This window comes from Marmota marmota, unplaced genomic scaffold (assembly GCF_001458135.2).
Source record: "Marmota marmota marmota unplaced genomic scaffold, marMar, whole genome shotgun sequence".
NCBI classification, from domain to species: Eukaryota; Metazoa; Chordata; class Mammalia; order Rodentia; family Sciuridae; genus Marmota; species Marmota marmota.
Window position 1 is genome coordinate 13,827,118 of NW_025999941.1, and position 27,527 is coordinate 13,854,644.

Sequence of the window (27,527 nt, forward strand, 5' to 3'; positions counted from 1 at the left end):
CTAACATTTCTCCATCTTAGCTTCTTTATAAAAAATTCTGACAGGTAACTGCCATCCACTATCACTTCTGAGACAGTAGAGAAATGTCAGAGGGGGAATGGTTAATTAAAACTGTGGAATCCAGTTTGCATCCTCTCACAGTCAATAAAGGTACAATTAAAGATAGCTCTCAGTACATGATGCAACAAATATAAGTCGCATTCTTAAGTAACATTTGTTTTTAAAGATCAAAAATCATTAATGTTAACTATTTGGTAAATATCTTGCTTCATTGGCCATAAAACTCCTTCAGCTCAACTAGGATGGTGGATTGAATACTGAGATCCATTAAGAAGCTATTTTCTAGCAATAAGCCAAGGAACATGTCTACAGTCTGCAAGTAATTTACAGAAATAAAAACTGTGCCTGAATATCCCACACAGGCTTGCCTGAGTTGTCATCTTTTATAAAATATCCTCACGCTCCCAAGTTACTCCAAAAATATTTTAAAAAGAAATGGTATAGAACAGCAGTTAAGAGTTCAGACTCTAGAGTTAAATGGTGTGTTTCAACACTGCCTCTGCTACTTATTAAACATGAAACTGTAATCACTTTATTTCACTTTTGGAGCCTCTGTTTCCTTATTTGTCAAATGAAGAAAACACCACTCTTCATAGGGCTGCTGAAAAGGATTAAATTAGATAATTTACATAAGGTATTTAAAACAGTGAATAGAACTTTATAAAGGCTAATAAACGTTAACTGTTTCTCTTATTTGATACTTTAATTATCAATAATTTTCTTCCCTAAAAGGGTCTGGCAATTTAAGAATATTCATATAGTGGGCTTGGATTGTGGCTCAGTGGTAGAGCCCTTGCCTGACATGTGTGAGGCACTGGGTTCGATTCTCAGTGCCATAGATAAATGTTAGGGTCTGTAAACAAGTCAAGATGGCGCCTGGCATTTTGCCAGAGGGAGTGGTTTGTGAAGTAATGCCAGCAAGCCATTAAATTAAGTGTGGAGATTCCTTATTGGTTGACNCCCCGTTGTTTTGCTACAGCCAGACTGCGGCAGATAAATAAATTAATAAAGTTCTATAAACAACTAAAAATATTTTTAAAAAAGAATATCCATATACTTGATATACAATTGCTTTCCCTTATTGATGGGAGCTACATTCCAAGACCCACCAGTGGATACATGAAACCACAGATAATACTGAACATATATTCTATGTTTTTTCCTATACATACTTTGTCACTTAAAGGAAACATTTTTATAGCTTCTCTTTGGCACATGTAAATTACCAGCATCATACTCTTTGGGGCCTCTATAAAATAAAATTAAACATTACTTGAACATAAGCACTGCAATACCTCAACAGTGGATCTGAAAACCAAGAAAGCTACTAAATGACTAATGGGAGAGTAGTAAATGCGGTGCAGATACGCTGGACAAAAGGATGATTCACATTCCAAGTAGGACAGGGATATCATCATACTACTCAAGTAGGACAGAGATATCATCATACTACTCAAAATGGTACATGGTTTGAAACTTAGGAATTGTTTGTTTCTGTAATTTTCAATTTAATAATTTGGGGTCACAGTTGACCACAGGTAACTGAAACCTCAGGCAGTCAAACTACAGATAAGTGAGGACTACTATATACTCACTCATTTACAATATTGTATTATTCACTTTTCCACATAAGACTAATGAAGTGACATTTCAGAATCCCTTAGTTCTGAACACTGACATTCATTTTTAGTATACATCTGCAAAGGATAATGAAGGGGTCAAATCACTTCAAAAGCTGTCAGCCTCTACCCGCCCCCCCTGTTTTATGAACAAACTCCACATGAGTCCAGCTGCACCTCTCAGGGAACACATCTGAAAGTTCCTGATTTATAGAAATATTTATTTTGGGGTTTGGGGTTTATTTTTCCGGGTTTATCTCTGGGAGAGCTTGCTAAAGCTGACAGTACAGCAATTTTATTAAACCTTGTTCAATTTCAACATTTTCAAAAAAGCATATAGAAACCACACTGGCAGTGGCTATTAAAATTTCCCAGTAGATGCCAAAAATAATAAAAGGACACTTAAATGACCATTTTTGAGCAGAGCCAACAGCATGTGGCCTAATTATCCAACTATGTGAAAAATTCTATGGATTTTTACCAGAGTACAAGAGTTTGATATGCACAATTCAGAACGTAAATGCTTACTTCACCATGTATGCAGAGTTTTTCAAGTCTAAATATTAGGCCCAGGTTTATTTGCCTCCTAATTAACTTAGAAGAAATGACAAATGGACTATACAGTAAGAAGTTGATATGATCCACTGGAAAGACACTGGTGAGTACAAGTAAAGAAAACAACATTGTGTAAAGTGTTTTCTTTTATTTATGTCCATTCAAACCTCTTGAGTTTGGAATCATTATGCACATTTTATAGGTTAGGAAACCAATGCTCAGAAAAAGTAAATGCCTACACAATTGAATAAGTATCAGAGGTGGGGTTTTGGTATTCTCTACTTGCCCCTTCACGTGCATTTTGCACTCTTCTCTGCCCTGCTAGAGATCTCTTCTTTAAAGAACTTTGCTTATTTTTTAACTTGTTTTTCTTTTGGAGATGGGGTCTTGCTATGTTGCCCAGGCTGGTCTTGAACTTCTGGGCCCCAGTAATCCTCCCACCTCAGCCTACCAAGTGCAGGAAGTATAGGCATGCAACACTGCACTGATTTCTATGGAAATTTATAGACTGAGCACCCATGCTCTTTTGCTTCTCTTAGGCTCAGACTATGGTGGGCAGGATCAAGAAATCAGAAGATAGGAGGAAAGAGTTCAGGTATTTATTCCCCATCTCCTTTCTCCTCCCACCCCATTTCTTATCTGTGAGTTCTGATAAGTGCCCATGTTCCTCTACCTATGACTAGAGTTCCTATCTAAGGCTCCTCTTTCAGGCTGGGCTGTAGCTCAGTGGTAGAGCACTCACCTAGCATGTGAGAGGGCCTAGGTTTGTTCCTCAGCACCACATAAAAATAAATAAAATAAAGGTATTGTGTCCAACTACAACCAAAAAACAAATAAATAAATAAATAAAATAAAAAGTCCCCTCTTTCTCGTTCCTCACTAGGACTATCACTGGGTTCAGGTAACTCTGTTCTCTCCTTTTGTCACTTAAGACTTTCCATAGTTGCCTCACCATCCTTTTGGTTCCTGTAACTCTAAATACATCTCTATCAGTATTCCAATCTCTGAGCCCTCTGTGAGCCCTCAGTTTGAGTGTGAAATCCATTTTCTACTGGATAAAAAAAGGTGGTCCTCGCAGTTGATATTTTCCTCTCTTGGCTTCCCCTGCTAACATGTGCTCATAGTGAGACAATCCACCCTACCCACATAGCCATTCTTATAACAAGCATGATTAAGGATGAGCCTAACTATATTGTTACCTGTGTGTTGGTGGATAGTTTGAAACAGTAGTTTTCCCCTCTCCTGCAGTCAACCATTCACTTAAATTATGTGTTGTTCTGAGTAGCATGATGAAATCTCATTTCACCCTGCTGCATCCCATCTGAGACATGAAGCATCCTTTTGTCTAATGAATCCATGCCATAGATGCTACCTACCCATTATTCACTTAGAAGCTATCTTATTGGGATCAAGTGTCAGAGTATTGTAGTGCTATGTTAAATTAACTCTTATGAAGTAGATGACAATGCCTATGTCATCACCTCACTTCAGCTCATCATGGAGGCACTATATCATCTCACATCAGCAAAAGAAGGGCAAGCACAGTACAATAAAATATTTTGAGAGGGAGAAGCCATATTCACAGAACTTTATTATTGTACATTTTGTTATAATTGTTCTATTTTATTATTACTTATTGTTGTTAATCTCTTAACCATACCTAATTCATAAATTAAATGTTATCATATCCAGTATATACAGAATTTGGTATTCTCTGGGGTTTTAAACATCTACTAAGAAGGATCCAAGATGGTGGGCCAGAGGGAGGCAGCATTCTGTGTCACTCCATGAACTGGGTCTCAACTAGTGGGAATATGCTTTGCTCAGTGATAGAGGACCACTCCACAGCTCCACATGCAGGAATCACGGCCACCATGCCATGTGGGGCCCCAGCCTAAATGTTAGAACAGGACTCCCACCCAACTCCAGACTACTCACCCACACAGGCCTCCCTGGTACCTTTGCGGGACCACCTGCCCTAGTACAGGTGCAGAATTCCCAGATGCCACTTCCACGAAGAACACTCAGTCCCTACCCATGTGCAGGAACTCCAGCGGCCACTCCAATGTGGACCCCCATCTACAAATGTTGGGTTCCCCAGGAGCCTCCATCTTGGGACTCGGTAGATTCTGCCATAGTCCCCTAATAGCAGTAGCCTGCCTGTACCTGGGGACATCACAGGCTCTGAAGAAAGCTGATAGCTGCAACACTGCACACCACAGAGCTCATCCCTGAATGCATCATACAACGCCATTGCCCAGCTCCCCCAACCCGAACAGACACCCCATCATTGAAAGCAGCAGCCTTTATCTTGGGTCACTTTCATCACCATCTTTACTCAGGGGAAACTACCAGTTTGGAACACCAGATAGTCAGGTGACATATTGGAACTCTACAGTGGCACATAAGCCTATAGGGTAAAAATGGCCTTGGATCCACAGAGCTAGAAAGAAAGACACATGAGCAACATGAAAAGACAAGGGAAAAAAGTGCCCCAAACAAATCAATATACCACATTATTGGAATCCATGGCCAGCAAAACACATGAAATTACAAAGAAAGAGTTCAGGATGTACATAATTAAAGTATAATATAAGACAGCAAATACAGGCAGCAAAAATCATTTTGACAAAGAGCTACATAAGCAAATGCAGGAAGCAAAAGATTACTTCAATAGGGAGATAGAGTTCTAAAGAAATCCTTGAAATGAAAGAAATAATAAACCAAATTAAAAGCTCAATGAAAGCATCACCAACAGAAATTGGCACTTGGAAGACAGGAACAAATAACCAAATAACCCCGAATGCTAATGGCCTAAATTCACCAATCAAAAGACATAGGCTAGCTGAATGGATTTAAAAAAAAAAAAAGACTAAATATGCAATCTTGAGAAGAATGCAGACCACACAGTGAAAATGGTAAGTAACCATAGTAAGACATTCAAGAAATATGGGATAGCATAAAAAGACCAAATTTAAGAGTTATTGGGATAAAAAAAGAAAGGTCTAGAGTTCCAAACCAAAAGAATGGACAGTCTATTCAAAGAAATAATATCTAAAAATTTTCCAAACATGAAGAAAAAATTGGAAAACCAAATTCAAGAGACTTACAGGACACCAAATGTACAAAATCAGAACAGATCCACACCAAGGCACATTATAATGAAAATGCCTAGTATAGAGAATAAGGAGAGAATTTTAAAAGCCATGAGAGAAAGGAATCAGATTACATATAGGGGGAAACCAATTAGGTTATGTGCAGATAATAACCAATTAGGTTATTTTTCAAACCAGATTCTGAAAGCTAGAAGATCCTGGAACAACATATATCAAGCTCTGAAAGAAAATGGATGCCAAGAATTTTGTATTCACCAAAATTAAGCTTTAGATTTGATGATGAAATAAAAACCTTCCATGATAAACAAAAATTAAAAGAATTTAAAGCTGGAAAATCTGCACTACAGAACATACTTGGCAAAATATTCCATGAAGAGGAAATGAAAAACAACAATGAAAATCATCAGAGGGAGGTATTACACTAAAGGAAAAGCTAACCAAAGGAAAAACCAAGTCAAGTTAAATAACAAAAATGGCTGGGATTGCAAATCATGTCTCAATAATAACCCCAAATGCTAATGGCCTAAACTCACCAATCAAAAGACATAGCCTAGCTGAATGGATTCCAAGGAAAAAAAAAAAAAAAAGACCCAACAATATGCTGCCTCCAAGAGACAGACTGAAGGTGAAAGGTTGGGAAAAAATCATACCATTCACATGAACTGAGGAAGCAAGCAGGGGTTTCCATTAAATATCAAATAAAGTAGACTTTAAGCTAAAGTTAATCAAAAGGGACAAAGAAGGACATTTCATACTGCTCAAGGGAACCATACACCAAAAAGACGTAACAATAATAAATATATATGCCCCAAACAATGGAGCATCTATGTCCATCAAACAAACTCTTCTCAAGTTCAAGAGTCAAATTGACCACAACAAAATAATTCTGAGTAGCTTGTTCACTACTGGATAAATCTTCCAAACAAAAGCTGAACAAAGAAACTATAGAACTCAATAATACAATCAATAACAGATTTAACTGACATTTATAGAATATTCCATCCTTCAACAAGTGAATACAGTTTCTTCTCAGCAGCACATGGATCCTCCTCTAAAATAGACCATATATTATGCTACAAAGCAACTCTTAACAAATACAAAAAAATAGAAATACTACCATTCTATCAGATCACAATGTAATGAAATTAGAAATCAATGATAAAATAAAAACTAAGAACTACTTGAACAACTGGAGACTAAATAATATGCTACTGAATGAACAATGGGTTGAAAAAGACATCAACGAGGATTCTTAGAGGTAAATGAGAACACTCATTTAAAAGATTTTTAGAGGTAAATGCGAACACTGATATAACATATATAAATCTCTGGGACACTAGGAAGGCAGTACTAACAGGAAAGTACATTGCATGGAGTTCATTCCTTAATAGAAGAAAAAGTCAACAAATAAATGACTTATCATTACATCTCAAAGCCCTAGAAGAAAAAGAAAAACATATCAACACCAAAGGCAGTAGAAGACAGGAAATCATTAAAATTAGAGCTGAAAGCAATAAAATTGAAACAAAAGAAACAATTGAAAAAAATTGGTGAACCAAAAAGTTGGTTCTTTGAAAAAATAAAATAAAATTGATAACATGCTAACAAAGAGAAGGAGAGAGAAAACTCAAATCACTAATATATGTGATGAAAAAGGAGAGATCACAATAAACACTATAGAAATACAGAAGATAATTAGAAACTATTTTGAAAACTTGTACTCCAATAAAATAGAGAATATTGAAGGCATCAGCAAATTTCTAGAGGCATATGAGTTGCCCAAATTGAATCAGGATGATATACATAATTTATACAGACCAATTTCAAGTGATGATATAGAAGATGCCATCAGAAGCCTACAAACCAAGAAAAGCCCAGGACCAAATGGATACACAGCTGAGTTCTACAAGACCTATAAAAAAACTAATACCTATACTCTACAAATTATTTCATTAAATAGAAAAAGACAGAGCACTTCGGATTCATTCTATAAGGCCAATATCACCCGGATTCCAAAACCAGGCAAAGACACATCAAAGAAAGAAAACTTCAGACCAATATCTCTAATGAATATAGACGCAAAAATTCTCAATAAAATTCTGGCAAAGTGAATACAAAAACATATCAAAAAGATAGTGCACCACGATCAAGTAGGGTTCATCCCAGGGATGCAAGGTTAGTTCAATATACAAAAACCAATAAACATAATTCATCATATCAATAGACTTAAAGATAAAAATCACATGATCATCTCAATTGATGCAGAAAAAGCATTCTACAAAATACAGCACCCATACATGTTCAAAACACTAGAAAAACTAGAGATAACAGGAACATATCTCAACATCATGAAAGCTATCTATGCTAAGCCCCAGGCCAACATCATTCTAAATGGAGAAAAATTGAAAGCATTCCCTCTAAAAACTGGAACAACACAGGGATATACTCTTTCACCACTTCTATTTAACATAGTTCTTGAAACACTAGCCAGAGCAATTAAACAGACAAAAGAAATTGAAGGGATACAGATAGGATAAGAAGAACTCAAATTAGCACCATTTGCCAACGATATAATTCTATACCTAGAAGACCCCAAAAATTCCACCAGAAAACTCTAGAACTAATAAATGAATTCAGCAAAGTAGCAGGATACAAAATCAACACTCATAAATCAAAGGCATTTCTGTATATCAGTGAGAAATTCTCTGAAATGGAAATGAGAAAAACTACTCCATTTACAATAGCTCAAAAAAAATGAAATAAAATACTTGAGAATCAACCTGACAGAAGAGGTGAAAGACCTCTACAATGAAAACTACAGAATGCTAAAGAAATAAATTTAAAAAGGCCTTAGAAGATGGAAAGATCTCCCTTGTTCTTGGATAGGCAGAATTAATATTGTCAAAATGACCATACTACCAAAAGCACTATACAAATTTAATGCAATTGCAATCAAAATCCCAATGACATTCCTCATAGAAATAGAAAAGGTAGTCATGGAATTCATCTGGAAAATTTAGAGACCCAGATTATATAAAGCAATACTTAGCAAGAAGAGTGAAGCAAGTGGCATCACTATACCAGACCTTAAACTATACAGAGCAGTAATAACAAAAACAACATGGTATTGGCACTAAAATAGACTGGTAGAGCAATGGTACAGAATAGAGGACACAGAGACAAACCCAAATAATTACAGTTATCTTATGTTAGACAAAAGTGCCAAAAACATACATTGGAGAAAAGACAGCCTCTTCAACAAATGGTGCTAGAAAAACTGAAAATCCATATGCAACAAAATGAAATTAAACCCCTCTCACCATGCACAAAACGCGACTCATAGTGGATCAAAGACCTAGGAATTAAACCCGTGACCCTGCATCTAATAGAAGAAAAAGTAGGCCTAAATCTCCAACATGTCAGATTAGGCCTCAACTTCCTTAATAAGAATCCTATAGCTCGAGAAGTAAAATCAAGAATCAATAAATGGAATGGATTCAAACTGAAAAGCTTCTTCTCAGCAAAAGAAGAAATCAGTGAGGTAAATAGATAGCCTACATCATGGGAGCAAATTTTTACCCCTCACACAGCAGATAGAACACTAATCTCTAGCGTATATAAATAACTCAAGAAGGTAAACACCAAAAAAAGAAAAAAAAATAGCCCAATCAATAAATAGGCCAAGGAACTGAACAGACACTTCTCAGAAGATGATACACAATCAATCAACAAATATATGAAAGAAATGTTCAACATCTCTAGCAATTAGAGAAATGCAAATCAAAACTACTCTAAGATTTCATCTCACTCCAGTCAGAATGGCAGCTATTATGAAGAAAGATAACAATAAGTGTTGGCGAGGATGTGGGGGAAAAGGTACAGTGAGTGATACACTGCTGGTAGAACTGCAAATTGGTGCAGCCAATATGGAAAGCAGCATGGAGATTTCTTGGAAAATTGGGAATGGAACCACCATTTGACCCAGCTATCCCTCTCCTTGGTCTATACCCAAAGGACTTAAAAACAGCATACTACAGGGACACAGTCACATCAATGTTTATAGCAGCACAATTCACAATAGCTAAACTGTGGAACCAACTTAGATGCCCTTTAGTTGTTGAATGAATAAAGAAAATGTGGTATATATACACAATGGAATACTATTCAGCAATAAAAGAGAATAAAATCATGACATTTGCAGGTAAATGGATGGAGTTGGGGAATATAAGGCTAAGTGAAGTTAACCAATCCCAGAAAACCAAATGCCAAATATTTTCTCTGATATAAAGAGGGTGATTCATAGTGGACTTGGAAGGGGGAGCATGGGAGAATTAGAAAAACTCTAGATAGGGCAAAGGGGTGGTAGGGAAAGGGAGAGGGCATGGGGGTAAAAAAGATGGTGAATGAGATGGACATCATTACCCTAAGTACATGTATGAAGACACAAACGGTGTGAATATACTTTATATACAACTAGAGATATGAAAAATCATACTCTGTATGTGTAATATGAATTGTAATGCATTCTGCTGTCACATATAACAAATTTGAATAAAAAATAAATTAAAAAAAACATCTACTAGTGGGTCTTATAACAGTTCTCCTATGGATAAGTCAATTACAACAATTGTAAAAAATGAAAATAAGCTAGTTGTTCAACAATAGACTATAAGATTAACCAATTAATGTACATAAATATAATCAAATATTACAAATTATTAAAAATAATATATATATTTCATGGCATAAATATATTCACAATATAATATTAAGTAAAAAAAGAGAACACTAAACTCTATGTAGAATAATCCAATCTTTCTTTAAAAAATATATGATATATAAAAGAGAAATACTTAAACGTCTCTCTCCAATAGAAATAAGATACAAGCACAGATGTTATTTTAAAGTATCTTTAAAAAGTCTAAAATACATTAAAAAGTAGATGGTATTCATTTAATGATATATTTATAACTTGACATATGCAAAATAATATTTCAACATGTAAAAAAACATAAATTCATAATGACATATTAAATTCTTCTCCAGACTAGGTCTTAGATATATGCAGTTTACACTTACATATGTCATTCACTCTTACTACATTTTAAAATGCTCAAGAGCCACCAGTGGTAGTTGTTACTGGAGCCTGGGCACTACCAGGTAAGCCTTAAAATCAGATGTGCAGAGTAAGATTTTTAAGATACTTATTTTTTCTCCTTTTTCATAATCATCATTTGTAATTTTACTATGTACCCATAACTACTTCTGCAATGAGAAAACAAAACCATTTTTAAATATTAATAACAGCACCCCCTCCCCATCTCTGGAATAGTTTTTGGCTCATCTTCTTTGTAATTCATAGACTACATGCTTCCTAGAAGTGGAAACGTGCCATCCTTCCTTCCCCTCCTTCCCATTTCTTTTGGATAGTTATCTAGCTTCAGTTCTTGGGTATACTGCTGTTCTTCAGAGTGTCAGCTAAACCAGCTCCTGCTCTCCAGCGGCGCAACCAGGAATCTATCAGGATTCACAGCACTGTTTTAGCAGCGCTGATGGGTTTGTGGAAGGATATGGAATGGGGCCAGAAACTGCTTAATTTGAGGTTAATTAAATAGTGATGACAAGCTTTAATCTCCAACTTGTCATCAGATTGTAAACACTGATTGCAGCTGCAGCAATCTGCAATAAACCTATCAAGAGAAATCTTGACCAGAATGAAATGAGAATGCTGGTTTCCCAGATGAAGCTGTGAGGTGAGGTCACAGATATCCAGGCCCTTTTACCAAGGGAAACCCAAAAGAAGAGAAATTGAGGAAGCAACGTATCAGACCTGATTCCTGTCCAGTCCTACCAAAAGAAGAAATGTGCTTGATTCCATGCACCTGGAGGCTGAAAGAAAGCATGGTAGTGATGTAAAATCAGAAAACTGAGAGCTTGGAAAAACGGTAGTAACACTACCTCTGTTAGCCACTGAGGAGGTTCCTATGGGAAAACCTGTGTGAACAACTACATGTTCTGAGGCCTCTGGACACATGGTTGTAGCACCAGAAGTAAGCCTCAGCAGTTCACTAGAGGGAAGACAAGGATAGTGGCTCCAGGGTATTAGGTATTAAGCACTTCACATATAGTCGATCTGCTAGTTTTCCTAAGTACTTTATACCAGCCCTTTTCTACTGACATGTAAAAGATGGGTAGAAGCCAGCTCATTAACTCCCTAATGCAAGCTCTAAACTGCAAACTACTCTGCCTTGAGCTGTGAGGCAATACTGAGTACGTTAGATAGGTTTCCATCACTGACCAAAACATCTGACAAGAACAACTCAGAAGAGACGAAGTTTATTTTGAGCTCATGGTTTCAGAGATTCAGTCCATGGTGAGTTGACTCCATCACTCTGGACCTAAAGTGAGGTAGAATATCATGGTGGAAAACCATGGCAGAAGAAAGCTGCTCAACTCATGGTGGCAGAAAGCAAAGACAGAGAGAGAGAGAGAGGGGAGCACCAGGGACAAAATATAAACCCCAAAGGCACACCTCATGACCTACTTCCTCTAGTCGAACCTTACCTTCCTACAATTATCACCCAGTTAGCCCATTCAAATTATTAATCCATCTAATGGATTAATCTACTGATTAGGTTACAGCTTTCACAATCTGATCATTTCACCTCCTGCATTAACCCAAAAGCTTCTAGAAGATACCTCATTACAAAATTATAACAATAAGGAGATGGTTAAGGTGGAAAAAAGTCAAGTTAAAAAAAAAAAAAGTCTCCAAGGGGGAAGGTGCCAAATTGGCAGTTATGGGTGGCCTAGTAGAAAAGGATGGATGTGCTTTTTGCTAACATGTCCTAAGTGCACATCTGAAAGTCCCATTTCCAGTCCCACTTAAATGGAGAATCCTTTCTATTCTTCTAGATCTAGAACAGGACCATTTTCACATCTTCTGTGAAGCCCTTCCAAAACCTCCTTGTGAGATAGGCACCTTATATACTGCAAATAAGAGTGGAAGGCACTATAAGGGGGATGGACACAATGAAGGGCTGGACACAGGGTCAAATGAAAACAAACATACAAGAAGTAAGTATCTTAACTGGAGATGAAAAAAATGAGGCAGAGAAAGAATGATGGCAGTTGTTGTCAAATAGTTAATAAACTAATATATAAGGTTTTAATTATATATTTTTCCCTAAAGCCTTTTGGACAAGTCAAATTGTTCATTCATTCATTCATTCCCTCATACTATGATAATGCTAGAAAAATAACAATGAGCACTATTCTAACAGGGTATGATCTAACAGGAATAACAGCTCAGAGGAGACAAAGTTTATTTTGAGCTCATGGTTTCAGAGATTCAGTCCATGGTCAGTTGATCCCATCACTCTGGACCTAAGATGAGGTGGAACATCATGGCGGAAAACCACGGTGCAAGAAAGCTGCTTAACTCATTGTGGCAGGAAGCAAAGACAGAGAGACAGGGGGGCACCAGGGACAAAATATAAACCCCAAAGGCACACCCCATGACCTACTTGCTCTAATTACAACTTACCTGCCTAGAGTTATTATCACCCAGTTAGTTCATTCAAATTAGTAATAATTTTTTTAAAAATCATATGAATAAGTGGAAAACACAGTTATAAGTACTCAAAATAATAGATAAATTAGAGGTTATGGTTTTACCTAAGACATAGGACTGGAATCAATAAAGATAAAGATCAGGGGAATAATTTGCAGTTCATTATTTGGAAGAAGTTTCAACAACCTACACAGTCTAGAAATGATCTGCCACGTGAGCATGTTCTGGTCCAGGAATCGAATGTGGCCCAGCTGAGACAGAGAACTAAGGGTACATCTCCTGGTAACTTCTCAAGTCTCCTCTTACTCTAAGAAACTGACTCCACACTCTAAACAAAATATTTTCTCAGATGATAGTTAGAATTGACTAGATTAACTTTCCAGGAGAATGAGCCAATGTGTGCAGAAAAGAATCAGTTTCTGTAGCTAAACAAGAGTCAAGCAAAACTGAGTCTCCTAAACTCAGAAACATTCTATCTTCTCTTCACATACTGACACCTGTCTATTTTACTCACTGTTCTGTAAGTTTCATGAGGACAGAGGCATATGGTCCCATACATTACTGAACCATCAGTCTCTGGCACACAAAATGTATTAAATACTGGTTAAACAAATAAATGAATGTGGTATTTAAAGTGCATAGGCTCACTTATAAAAAACTTACTTCTGCTCTTATGGACTTTACAATTGAACTTCCTTGAATAATTAATAAACATGAAAGTCAGTCAATCACTTGCCTCCTGATTAATAGTCAGGGTCCCTTGTCCAAGAAGCCACTTAGTTCTATTAAAAATTAATACTTTTCCACTGAATAAATATACACTGTACATAGTACATCAAGGGTTCCACTTTTAATAAGCAATTAAGTAATGCAGAAAGACCAAGAGTCTATTAACTAAAAGAAAACTCCATGAACTTTCCCTTCCAGTCATCATTCATTTACTAACCCATTTCTCTCCTTATTTTAAAAATTATTTAGCTAACAAAAAAGTAGTTCTGAAAATAGAATAAATGACATATACAGGCTGGCCTATTTTGTTTGACATACACAGGCAGACACATGTGGTTTTGCTAAAGATTAGAGGGCTGCTATTCCTACATTAAGGCAGATCAATATGAAACTGAGACACTACATGTCAAATTGTAACGGTCTATTCATTGAAAAATTATGAACCATGCCTTAGAACTTAGCCAGGTCAGAGCTAAATTAAATTATTGATCTACATTCATTTTCACTTTTCTGTGTGACTATCTCCTAATTTTTATAACATACATTATTGCCTATAGAGAAAATGAATCACTTTGTTCTAGGCCTAAGTTGTCTGCTGAACAACAATTTTCTAAAATTAATTGTCTTCTTGGTAGCATTTGGATTTATGAACTGTTGTCCTCCTTCATGAACACCTAAACATTCAACATAAAATATACAAACTTTCATAACATGAACTCCAAGGGAAAGAGAGTAATTTTCATTTTGTCTCAATATACAGAAAAAAAGAAATGCTATTTCTTTTAACATCATTCCACAAACTTTATGGTTCATGATACACTACATTGATGAGAACAAAATGTATTCCATTGACTTTTAAAAATAACTTAACTGTATTCCTAAGCAAAGTGATATAATCAACACTGAAGTATTTTCAATCTTCAGACCTAAAGCTTCTTCAAGATGCCTAAACTCAAATTCTATAAGTAGTTGTATAAATTACTTTAGAGATTTCTTTAAATATGAAGAACTCTTATCCCTGACCATCCCCCAAGTGACAAAGAAATGTATTGTGAATTCTTCTCTCACCTACTGGAAAGGGGAGATGTGAAAATATTTTATAGGAAATACAAATTCCACAATTTTGAGTTAATCCATGAATAAGGGAAATGACATAGGAGTTTCTGGTGGGAGTGATCTTTGATTTGTGGCTGTTTTTAGCCAATAATGTTTGCCTACTGAGAGAATGTCTCCTTTTTTAATAAAGTAGTGTCAGACACAGAGGCCTCTTTATTTTCTTTAATGGAGATACGCTCACTCTGACTTGTGCTGCAAATAAAGTAGAAATTATCCCTAATGTGTAGTTTGAACATTTGTATCAAAACATAGTGAAATGCTGTTTCAGATAAGCAAAACAGGTGAGCTGACAAAATATCTGCCTCTCTCAGGTTGTAGAACCCTCTGCTGCTTTTCATGCTGACTGTCACTGGAAAAGCAACCAGCATTAGGGACATATCCCACAGTCTCACACAAATGCCAATCTCCGTCCATGGGACGAGGGGATTCCAGTATCACAGCAGGCCTGAGGGACTGACTTTCTCTATATGTCTGCTCCAAAGCAAAGCACCTTTTGCACTAGAAATCAATGTCATCCAATGAAAACTCCAGAAGAAACTTAAATACCAGCAGCAAAAAAGGTTTCTTGTGTGGCAAGAGACTGTGTTTCTGCCTGGTGACAAGAGACAGTGAGAAAAACAGAGCAAGTAAGGGCTGAAGGGAGAAATCTCAAAGAAAGGCAGAACTCTGAAGTTGAAAAGGGGCAACATTTCAAACAGGAAGAGACTCAACCTCCCTCTTGGAAAGAAATGTAAATGCTATCAGAGAAAGGGCAGCAGGCTCTCTCCCAGAAGCCCAACTGAAGGTCATTGATACTTTATAGTTTCTTCATCAAGTTTTGGCCCCTGTTACAGTTTGAATATGAGGCATCCCCCCCAACACTCCTATGTTAACTCAGTAGTGTTCAGAGATGAAACATTAGATTATGAGAGCTGTAATGTAATCAGTGGTTTAATGCATTTTATGGTTTCATAATTAGAATGAACTAACTGGGTGATAACTGTAGGCAGGTGGGGCATGGCTGAAGGAAGCAGTCACTGGGGACAAGCCTTTGGGGTTTATATTTTGTCCCTGGTGCCTTGCTCCTTCTTTCTGCTTCCTGTCATCATAAGGCGAGCAATTTTCCTCTGCCATGCCTTCTACCATGATGTTGGGCCCAGAGCAATGTAATGAACCAACTATGGACTAAAACTCTGAAACTGTGAGCCCTAAATAAACTTCCTCTCCTCTAAATTGTTCTTGTCAGGTATTTTGATCACAGAAACAAAAAGTTGACTAACAGAAATTAGGACCAAAAAGTGGGGTTGCTGCTGTGACTAATCTGATCATAGTGTTCAGAAGCCTTTGGAACTAGTTTGTGGGAGGATTTTGAAAAAAAAAAAAAATGAAAATGCTGGCTAGAGAAATGTCAGAATGTTGTATGCAGAGTTTAATGGGCACTTCTAGTGGGAGCTCATAATACCAGAATGCTGGTAGGAATGCAGAAGTTGCAGACTGTGCTCACGAGGTTTCAGGGGGAATTTGGAGGGGATAGGACAAGAGGCCATCTGTGTTATATTTTGTTGAAGAACTTTTCTACATCTTGCCCATGTTCTGAGACTTTGCATGAGGCTAAATGTAAAAGTGATGGGCTATTTAATCTGGTAGAGGAAATTGTATTCAGGCAGTGGCATGGGTATGGCTGGAAACTTTAAGCCAAGTAATTAAGAATGGAAAGCAAAGAAGAAAAAAGTTGCAGTTTGGCCAGAAAAGCACAGTAAAACTGATGCCAAGAAAGCTGTGGTTGCTAAAGAGATTATTGACACTGAAAAGAAGCTAAGCACTTTGCACAGAGACAATAGGTAAGATGCCTTGAGGGCATCACCGAAAACCAGCAAGTAGATATCCTAGTCAGGCTCAAGAGTGTAAAAAAGAAAACTCCTTTGAGAAGAGAGCATGGGGGCAAGGGATCACACAGGAATACCTAGGAAATTATCTCCCCAGGATTCAGTTCACCATGCTCAACCATGGGGCACTCAGGCCAATGCATTGATGGTCCAAAGGGACTCAGCTACTGTTTGAGCTAGTGGCAAATCTTGGTGTCATCTACATGGTACTGGTTCTGCAGGAATTCAGAATTCTGGAGTTAAGGGGTCACTGAGGCTTCTGCCAAGATTTCAGTGTAAGGCCTGGAAGGCCAGGAAGAGCATAGCAGGGTTGGAATCCCTGTAGACAGTCCATGAGAGGGTAATGCATGAAGCTGAGAATGAAAGGAAGCTTCAGAAGAGAGCTACAGAATGAAAAGATGTCAATAACATGAAGTATCTGCTGAGGAAAGCTGCTGGATAGAGCCAGCCCAAGAAAGAGGCCATAAGGGTGAAGCTGTTCATGCCCTTTGGAGCTCACACCTCTCTACTCTGTGCCCTGGATGCCAGACATGAAGTTACAGGACCTAATGTTTGCCCAGTGAGGTTTCAGCCTTGTTTTGATCCCATTCCTTCTTTCTATGCTCATATTCCTTTCTGTTGGAATGGGAATGTTTACTCTGTGCCTATTTCATATTAGATACATGTAACTTGATTTTTACTTTTTCAGGGGCTCACAGTTAATAATTTGCCTCAAATCTTAGAAAATAATTTGGCCTTGGACTTTTGGGCAACATACAAACTGTTAAGATTGTAGGGACTTTTAAAGATGGACTAAATGCATCTTGCATTGTGAGATGGACAAGAGCTTTTAGGCACCAGGGGCAGAATGTTACAGTCAGATATGAGGTTTCCCCCCAGTGCTCCTGCATTAATGCAGGAATGTTTAGATATTAAATGGTTAGATAATGAGAGTTGTGATGTAATGGGTGACTTAATTCATTTGATGGATTAATAATTTGCATGGACTAACTAGATGATATTGTAGGTAGGTGGGGCATGGCTGGAGAAAATAGGTCATTGGGCATGGATTTTGTGGTTTATATTTTGTCCCTGTGTCTCTTGCTCTTTCTGCTTCCTGGCTGCCATGAGTTGAGCGGTTCCTCTGCTATACCCTTCTGCCATGAAGTTCTGCTTTGTCTAGGACCCAAAGCAATGGAGTCACCCAACCATGAAATGAACTTCTGAAACCATGAGTCCAAAATAAAATTTTCCTTCTCTAAGTTGTTCTTGTCAGGTATTTGGGTCATAGCAATGAAAAACTGACTAACACAGTCCCATTGGCTTTTGTGTTTCCAGCATATAGTATATACTTCATTTCTCAGGAGGTGGACTTCATTAAGCAAACTCACAAGAACAACATATAAAATCAGAATATCAAAATAGTAGTCTACAATTTGCAATATAATTATTGCACACATGTCAGAATGACCAGTGTGTTCATTCCCTTTCTGTAGATGTCTCCATGCAAAGCCAAATCCTAATCAGGCAGCAATTTGCAATGAATCTGAATGAGAAGAGTTCATTTGATGAATTGAATGTTAAAAGGCACCAAGGGAGATGGAGTCACCGATGGGAGAGAAGACGCAATGTGTATTGGCTGCAGCTCCCTGCATCCATTGCCATAACAGGAATGGCCCTGCCAAGGGAACCACAAAGCTCCAAGTTCCTCATAGGAGGCTCTGTCTTCTCCAAAAAGAACTACATGAGTACTCCTTCCACACTTCTATCACAATTTGGATGTAACAAAGTGTTTCTTTTGTTCTATAACACCTGCATCATTTTTCTCATTGCAAATTAAAATATACTCATTGTAACAAATGAACATACAAAACAATAGAACAAAAATTATTCTCATTCACCTAGAAAATTATGGGTGAATAATCTTTCAGTATTTCTATGTATCCATCATAGAAGGACCATACAAACTTTCCATTTGGTAGACAAAAAAAGTTGCTTATAAGTAGTTCCACATGATTTGACTTGATATACACACATACAATATGTTAAAAGTAGGATCACACTTAAATTGCTTTGCTTCTTTTCTTTCATCTATCAAGGAATCATAAATAGCTTTCCTTGTCATTAAGTAATATTATGACAGACATTCTTGCATATAACTCTTTACCAAAACTTCTAATTACTTCCTTAAAGAATACTCCTGGATAGAACTGTTGGGTCAAAGGAGATATATATACCCTTACTTTCATCTAACAAAAGCAAAAGTTGAGGAGCTGTGCCTGTATAACCAACAGCCTACAATTCTTACTCTCTGATCCTTTTCAGAAAGTTTGCCAAATCTTGGTCTAGAGTCTTTAAGTAACTGAGAGAGACTGCAGACATTTATTGTACAATAGGACACAGACTTCCCATTGTATAAAATTCATCAGGACTTGAAGCAGACCTCTTCTATTTCAAATGGTTTTTCTTGTTTAGTGTTTTTTTAATTGGTCCACAGTTCTATGTGATATAACTTCACTATTGAAGAATAATAGTAAAGAATACTATTAGAGGAATGTAGCTTCATTGTTTGTAACATAAATTATTGTACCTAATAAGCAAATGATATCCAAAAAAAATAAATATTAAAAATTTCTTTCTTCAGCAATATTGCATAGTGAGCTATAATAAACATAAATTTTCTCTAATAACTTTTAATGAAAAAATTGATTACTAAATAAAAAGACTGAAAGATTGCATATCTTATGTCTTTGGTTTAAAATAGCTAAGAATTTCAGACTAGATTCCCACTTTACTCATAAGTAAAATTCAGAAATTTGGCTAAGGAAATAACATATTGTACTTTTATTGAAAAAGAATCACACAGACCACGCTTAAATTATTACAAATTCCTCATTAATTAGATTTTAATCTACATGACTATACCATATGCTAGAAAACCACCCAAACACAAACTCTATGAGATGGTTTTACCACCATTACTTTGAGAGCCATTTAAAAGATTTTCTATGGGATAAAGATTGGGTGATTTATCATGGTTTTATGCTCCTTTAATCTGTTCCATCTTCCCATTGTAAAATAAATATTGGTTTTAAAATAAATGGTTCTGCCTAGGTTTTGATGAGAAAAATTGCTCTGTAAATCACAAGCTCACGTGTGCCAAATGCTAAGCCCAATGTTAACTAGCCCATTCTGAAGAAAAATAAGTCAATTTTATGGAACAAAAACCTAAGGGTGACAATTACTTAAATATATTATGAATGATTCCATGTAACTAATCTGAGATATGAGATTTCCCACTCTGTATTTTTTTTATTCTCAAGATAACCACAAGTTTATATCAAAACTGGTCCTTCAACTAGATTTTTTAAAATGTGCTAAGGACTTTAATTTTTATGATATCCTTTCCTACTCTAGTATGCAAGTTACAAAGCTAAAAGTAATAATCTGATGGTTATATAACATCTTTATCAAATACCTTTTTCCTAGAGTGATAACCAAATCAGTTTAACAGTCAGCTACTTAGACTAATATTGTAATGATTTGTTTAATGTCTATCTCATTCATAAAAATCTGTTAGCACCAGCACAATAACCCAGTATACAGCAGGTATCAATAAATATTTATTGAGTGAATGAATGAATTTTCATTCTAGAAAGCTAGTCAGCTAGTCATGACAAAAGCTTAGAAAATGTGTAATTTATTAGAAGGTAGGTTTTCATGTATATTGCCATGAATAAGTTATTCAGAATATTCTTTTGAACTTTTATTCTCTAGTAGATCTATATTTAAATCTACTTTTCTATTTGTGTCCTCTTTCCTCCCTCTCCTTCCCCTCTCCCCAAACATTGATAAGTTTGTCAAATATTAATATACTTTTGTTAGTCTCTTAAAGAATCACCTTTTGCTTGGTTGCTCTTCTCTATAATTCTTTTGTATTCCATTCCATTTGTTTAATAATATTTCATATTATTCCTTTCCTCAACTGTATTTGGGTTTACTTAGCTATTCTATTCATATCTTTTTGGTTCAATGCTTACCTCACTAATAACAAATCTTCCTTCATTTCTAATACATGCATCATGAATCTATAAATTCCCCACTATGTACATCCCCCAGTACATTTTTACAGGACTGGGGATTCTGTAATTTTTGTTGTTTAATTCCAGTTAATGTTCCAAAGTATCTAAATGACAATTTGATAATTGAGGTTTGCTTTCTAATAGCAGTGCCTAAGTTTATCTTTTTTTTTCCCCCATCAACCCTGTTCTGTTCTCAGTGTCACTGGCACCAAACAATCACATAAAGTGACAGCTTTTAACTTTCAGTATGTCATCAAGCACATCTAGCTGTTAGGTTGGCATATCCTAATGCTAAAATTGCCCCGTGTCTGCTATTGAGTTCTTCAGTGAGGATAATTTGCAATTGAAAGATACTGTCATGGAATACAACTTTAATTTATTAAGTTATTTAATTAATGAAGACTTTGATATGACATCATAAAAACTCATAGTGTAGCAGAGTAATGGTCTATTTTAATTGTTATGGGCTAATGAGAAAAGAACAAAGGCAGAATTAATATGTAAATGATGTGTTTACATCAAATGAAAGCCAAATGATATTAGAGAATACTGTACTAAGGAAGGTTTTCCAATCTTTCAAACAGAGAAAAGTGTTGAGAGAATTGACTCACCCACATCATCAGGAGAGGCATGCCGAATTAAGAGAACTTTTGCCACAGTAGTCTGTATCACAACAAAGGCAAAAATCCATAAACTTGTGGAGGTTATCCTGAGATAATAATCAAATTAAAATGAATCCATAATATGATGCAAGTCCTATGAAGATAAACAAATCAGAGCAAGGAGATAGCGCATGATAGGGAAGAGGACCACTTCTGTGGTCAGGGAAGGAAGAATGGATTCTCTCAGGAGATGACATTGTAGTAGAAACCTGAGTATGGTAGGAGGCAAAGACACATCTACTGGGGAAGACTGACTGACAGAAGCAATAGCAAATACAAAGACACTGATGTAGGAATGAGCTTGACACATATGAAGAGTGAAAAAGCAGTGTGTGTTGATGGGATTGTAAATTAGTACAATCGCAATGGAAATCAGTATGGAAATTCCTCAAAAGGTGAGGAATGGAAATACCATATGACCCAGCTATACCACTCCTCATTGTCTATCCTAAAGAATGAAAGTCATCCTCCTTTAGTGATACATGCATACCCACATTTATAGTAGCACAAAACCCAATTTACAATAGCCAAATTATGGAACCAGCCTAGGTGTCCATTAACAGATGCATGGATAAAGAAAATGTGGTATATATGTACACTGGAGCTTTATTCAGACATAAAGAAGAATAAAATTATGTCATTTGTGGGGAAATTGGATGACACTGAGAGTATTATGTTAAGCTAACTAAGTCAAACTCAGTAAAGAATCATATGTGTTATTTCATTTGTGGAAGCAAGACAGAAAAAAAGTAGTGAAGGATCTCATGAAAATAAAGGCAAATCAGTATAGTAAAAGGACAAGGGAGAGGGATAAGGGGGAAATACTGGGGAATAACATTGACCAAACTATATTGTTATAGCATGTGCACATATGTTTGTGTAAAAACAAATCCCACCATTATGTACAACTTTAAGACACCAATAAAAAAGGTACTGAGCTTTTCAGAAAACTGAAGGAAAAAAAAGGAAGGGTGGGAGGGAGGGAGGGAGTGTGCATGAAAGAAGAAAGAAGGGAAGGAAGCAATGTGAATAGATCACAGGGAGAGAGTAGTATGCAGTGAGAGAGGTATGCAATGAAGGGGGGAAAGAAGCCAAATCTTGAAGGGCCTTGAAGTCATGGCAAAGAGACTGCATTTACTCCTGAGGATGATGGGGAAATACTATAGGGTTTTATACAGTTTGTTTGAGTACTAGAAAGGGAGATGGGAGTGATGGGTACCAATTCAGGCTTGTTAGTTTACTGGAGGCATAGATGTAGTCTACTCTGACTGAGACAGAATCAGCTGGGTGGAAGAATGGGGGTAGGGGTTGGAAGGGGAAGGTAAAAGAGAAGGTGTACAACAGTTGATTCAGAGAGTAGAAGCATTAGGTAAACCTATAGGACTTCCACAGAGAGCCGAGTATCCACTTGATGCTTGTGGACATAAAGTAAGGCAGTCAGAAGAATTGTATTCGTCTCCATCCAATCACATTTAGACCCAAGTAGACAGAAAGCCAAGAGAAAGAGTTTTTCTAGATAAGGATAACAGAGATGAGCAAAAGAGTTGAATGTACCTGTGGAGGAGATGAATCATAGCCTCTAAGATGGGCAGAGGAAAGTGGGCATGAGGTGGCTGAGGAATAATATATGAAAGCAACAGGTCAACAGATTGGATCATGGAACTCCAGTTGGAGTAGAGATGCTAACATCATGTGTGGTAGCATCCTTGGAAAGTCAGAAGGTGGTGATCAGAGAAAGCAGAGCTTTCAAAAACATTTTGAAGGTCAGAACAGTGTTTCTTGACAAGATCACAATTGGCATTTGAGGTGAAATAATTCTTCATGTGCGTTTCAGTCTCACATACTAAATGACATTGAATATCATTAGCTTCTGTTCTCTAAATGCTAGCAGCATTCCTTACATTTGTAAATACTCCCTAGGACAGTGGAAATTACTAGGTGGCAAACCACTGACTTGAGGTATGAACACAAGATAAAAGTTCACAAGGGACAAACTCAAGGAACTTAGAGTCCATTTATGTCTCTTCTATATGATGGCTTTCACCAAAAATGATGCAGAAGAGTGATGAATGTAAAGACCGTAGGCTAGGAGGTAAAACCTTCAAAGAATACAGAGTAGGCCATATTATAGTTTGATGACATGTCCTTTAAAAGTGCTTCTATGTATAAAAAAGTATTTAAAAGTGACAATTAGAATGAAGGTTATCAAACCCACTGCTAGACACTGAGGAAAAATAGCCCCTGCATGACAGAGTAACAAGGAAGTCTCTCTATTATGTGTAGCCAAGAGTATCAAGCAAGGGCTGGGGGTGTAGCTCAGTGGTAGAACATTTGCCTAGCATTACACTGGCCCCTTGGTTTGATGTCAAGAAAGGATGAAAGAAAGAAAGAAAGAAAGAAAAAGGAGAGAGATAAAGAGACTATCAAGTAGTACTGTCCAAAAGAAATTTCTATGATGTAAATGTAATCCATGTGCTCTATTAAAAGACCCAATATCCCAATATCCCCTACTGAGCCTCTAACATGAGTGCAGTATGTCAGCAGAACTAAGTCTTTTGCTTTGTTTAATTTTTCATTAATTTAAATGTAAATAGTTACATTTGTCTAGTTATTACCATACTGAAAGATCAGAAGAGTAAAAGGTGAAAGAAGAGCAGGTGTAGGTCTAGATAAGTTTGTAGGATTGTAGCAGAAAGATGACAGAAGTCATGCTCATAGCATCTACATTTTCAATAAACAGGATCAAAAAATTCATTTTAATTTATTTCAACCTCCTCCCAGAACAAATTCTGTACTACATTGTTATGGAAGGCATTTGAAAAAATAAAAAGTCTTCAAAAGTCTGAAATACCACCACTGAGTAAAAATTATTCCTTCTTATAGAAGCATCTGGTATTAATAGACTTTGACTATTGCCTATTTTTCTGAAATGGCCTAAGTGTAACTTTCCCCAAAGATGGATATTCTATCTCTAACAAAGGAAGAAAAATATAACTTCTGAAAATTCCCTTTTAAGAGATTTTATAGTTTTTTAGAAATCATATTTATTGCATTTCATGTACAAAATAATATAAAGAAAGTTGTTCTTTGATATCCAAAATGGAGCAAATATTCAAAAGGAGGCAAAAGAATTCTAACTGGCTACAAACTGCATGCCTATAATTTCTGTCTTAACAAGGTGATAAAATAATGTGGTCAGAGGCTGCTCCTCCATACAAACCCAGCCATATGCAGAGATGTCCAGAATGGCCTTGTGGTTATGCATTCAAAAGCTTGGTTGCAAAATACAAGCAACACTATTTGTCTTCACTCACTAACCAAATGAACAATGGTAGTCAGGAGCCTAAGAACACTCACCTAATTGAAGAATTGCAATTTCAGGCAGGGGATAAGTACAGTACAGGTATCATCTGAATATTGCTTGACACTACATTTGATTAGGAATAAAGAAACAATGATTTAGTTTCTCTCAGTGCCTCCAATTTTCATTTCATTGTAATCAAAATACTCTCTCTAGCCTAGACAAGGGACAGAGTCCTTAGTTTAATATACCATAAATACATATTTAAGAAACAGAATCTGTGAGGTTAATCAGAACAGTACTATAACTGGTTAGAGTCAATCTATAGGAAACAAAGGTGAATTTCTCTTGAACCTTCAGGAAGAATCTGTATTTGGATGTTCTCACTTAGACCAGGTGCTGAGTATCCATCCTATCTTCCACATCCCTAAAGAGGTCTTATATATTACTCTTGGTTCTAAACTCCAGGGTTTTGCAAAAGTCAAGCAGAAGGCTTAAGAACTGAAGAGCCTGTAGAGGTCTACAACACTGGTAAGACACAGTCTACCAGATGTCCAGCCTCGGAATCCACTTTGGGTCCAGGATATAGATTTATGTTTCCACTGTAATGAATTCCATAGTTTCTTGTACTTAAACCAGGATTGAATGAAGGCTATTCTTGCTCTCCTTTTCAGTTTCCCCCAATGGAACTTAGATCAACATGAAAACCAAAATGGATGTTGGTGCTCTACCTTCAACACTTCTTAACTCTTCTAATCTGAGGCTGCCACCATGGAACAGGAAGACTCTCAAAAAGTGAAAGTAGGTAAATGGATTGCTTAAGTCCATCTCAGCTACTTGGGAGAGACAAGTAATGAAGAGCAGCAGAAAGAAATTGAATTAATTCCAACCACCTCTCTCTGTCCACATGCCCCCTCTGGTGGAGGAACTAATTGGTAATGTAATAGCTATAATTTTTTTTAATAACCAAAATTTTAAAAAGCAAAGGCAATCCACAACAAGACAATCAGCCCCTGTAGAATTGAGAGTCAAAATGTAGTGATTAAGAAATATGAGCTACAACTGGAAAACCACTTTCAGATGAAGCAGTAGGATGAATGATTTACCAAAAGGTCAACACTGCTCTTTTATCTTCACCACCCATCAGTTTCCATTGCCCTCAATTTGTCTGGCACAAAACAGAACGAAGGTCATAAAATATTCACATAAAAATTTACTTTATTTTGCAACATTAAAAAAAGAAACATACAGTTGGATATCATCAAAGCAGGGTATGGACTAGCTTTTCTATTAGGATTTCTTGCAAACATTAGGAAAAAGTGTTGACATTTAAAACCCTGATATAAGAGGTAATGTGCTCAGCAAGTTCCAGAACTCTCTGTCTTGACCTTGGCTTTGAGGATCCACTGTTCTCAAGCAAAGGGTGGGGTAATTAACCTCCTCCCCAAACACCACACAAGTGGTTGCAGGAGGTAGGGAGAATATCAGACTTTCTCTAACTTGCACTCTCCCAGGAGTCAAACTTTCTTAATGGCCTCTGCTTTTAGATGGTGTGGATGATGGCTTTCAACTCTTGATCTCAGAGGAGCTGTAGAACAAAACACCTCCCCACTCCCATTTGACAATCTTTGCACAAAAGGAACCACAACATTAAGTGAAATTATATTTTCTGGCAGAAGGGATTCTGAAAATTCACGTATCTGCAAACTTCTAGAACCCTTTAACCAAACCAGCAAAACACATTACTCTGTTTCAACTGAAAGGATAAGACTGATTACATCAGAAAATGGGTCATTTCCCCATTCTTCCTCTGAATTTACCAATTCCATGTCTGATTTTGCATCTTTCAGACAATTTGAAATTTTTTGAGCTAGTAAAAAATTCTTCTCAGACTATATAAAGGGGGATCTAAATATCTGTTACTATGTTTGTGCCATTGTTATTCACAGATTTTTTGTGAATCAAAAAAACAAAAAAAAAGAAAAAACAAAGAAAGAAAGGAAAAAAGTCAAAAGATCTAAAAAAAAGATATCTACACAGATATTCATCACCATATTACTTATTATAATGAAACTTGGAAATACTCATTGTCAAACACAAGAATATTATTTAAATTAATTATGGTATAGTCAAAGTAGAATATAATACAGATTGAAAATTATATAGTAGAATATTTACTACTGTAAAAAACAATTTTGGGTATTGTTAACGAGGAAAAGTACATTACAAAAACAGTAGGCACAATATTATCATATTTATTGTCAATGGTTATATTTGGATAATGAGACTAAAGGTTTGGCAAACACTGATTGGCTAACCTGTCTTTGATTCACAACCCTTTCACTCTAATAATCCTTATAACTGGGAATAGTTCTATAAAATGAAACATAAACAAAAAGTCTGCTAGGGAGAACTGTGTGTGTGTGTGTGTGTGTGTGTGTGTGTCCTGATTTAAAGGATTCTTCTTTTCTTTACCATCTACCTTCCCAATACAAACATGATGCCTGAAGGAGTACCAGCTTCACTGTGACCCTGAAAAAAAGAAATAGCATGCTAAGAACAGGAGAAAAGCAAAATCACCGTATCCAGACTTCCTCTAAAGACTTGGAGACTGTCACCACCGGTTGGATTTTCTGCAATTAGCAGACAAATGTATTCCTGATACTCAGGAGGTTCTATTTTTATCTTTTTGCTTATTTATAGATTTTTATATTTTTACCTAAATATGTTATTTTTGTGATAAGAAAATAACGCTGGATACAAGAAAAAGAAGCTTTAGTATACTTCAAGAGAAATCTGGAGACTAAGAGACGCAGTTCACCTAAGGAACAAGATAATGGGCAAAGAAAACATGCCGATAATAGAATACT

The 27,527-nt window shown here is 36.4% G+C and overlaps 1 protein-coding gene across 9 annotated transcripts in view; it reads right to left on the minus strand.

Annotated features, from left to right (window-relative positions):
* Fhit (fragile histidine triad diadenosine triphosphatase) overlaps positions 1-27,527 on the minus strand; it is a 1,420,772-nt gene that overhangs the window by 1,110,033 nt on the left and 283,212 nt on the right. The gene's annotated exons all lie outside the window — the stretch shown is intronic.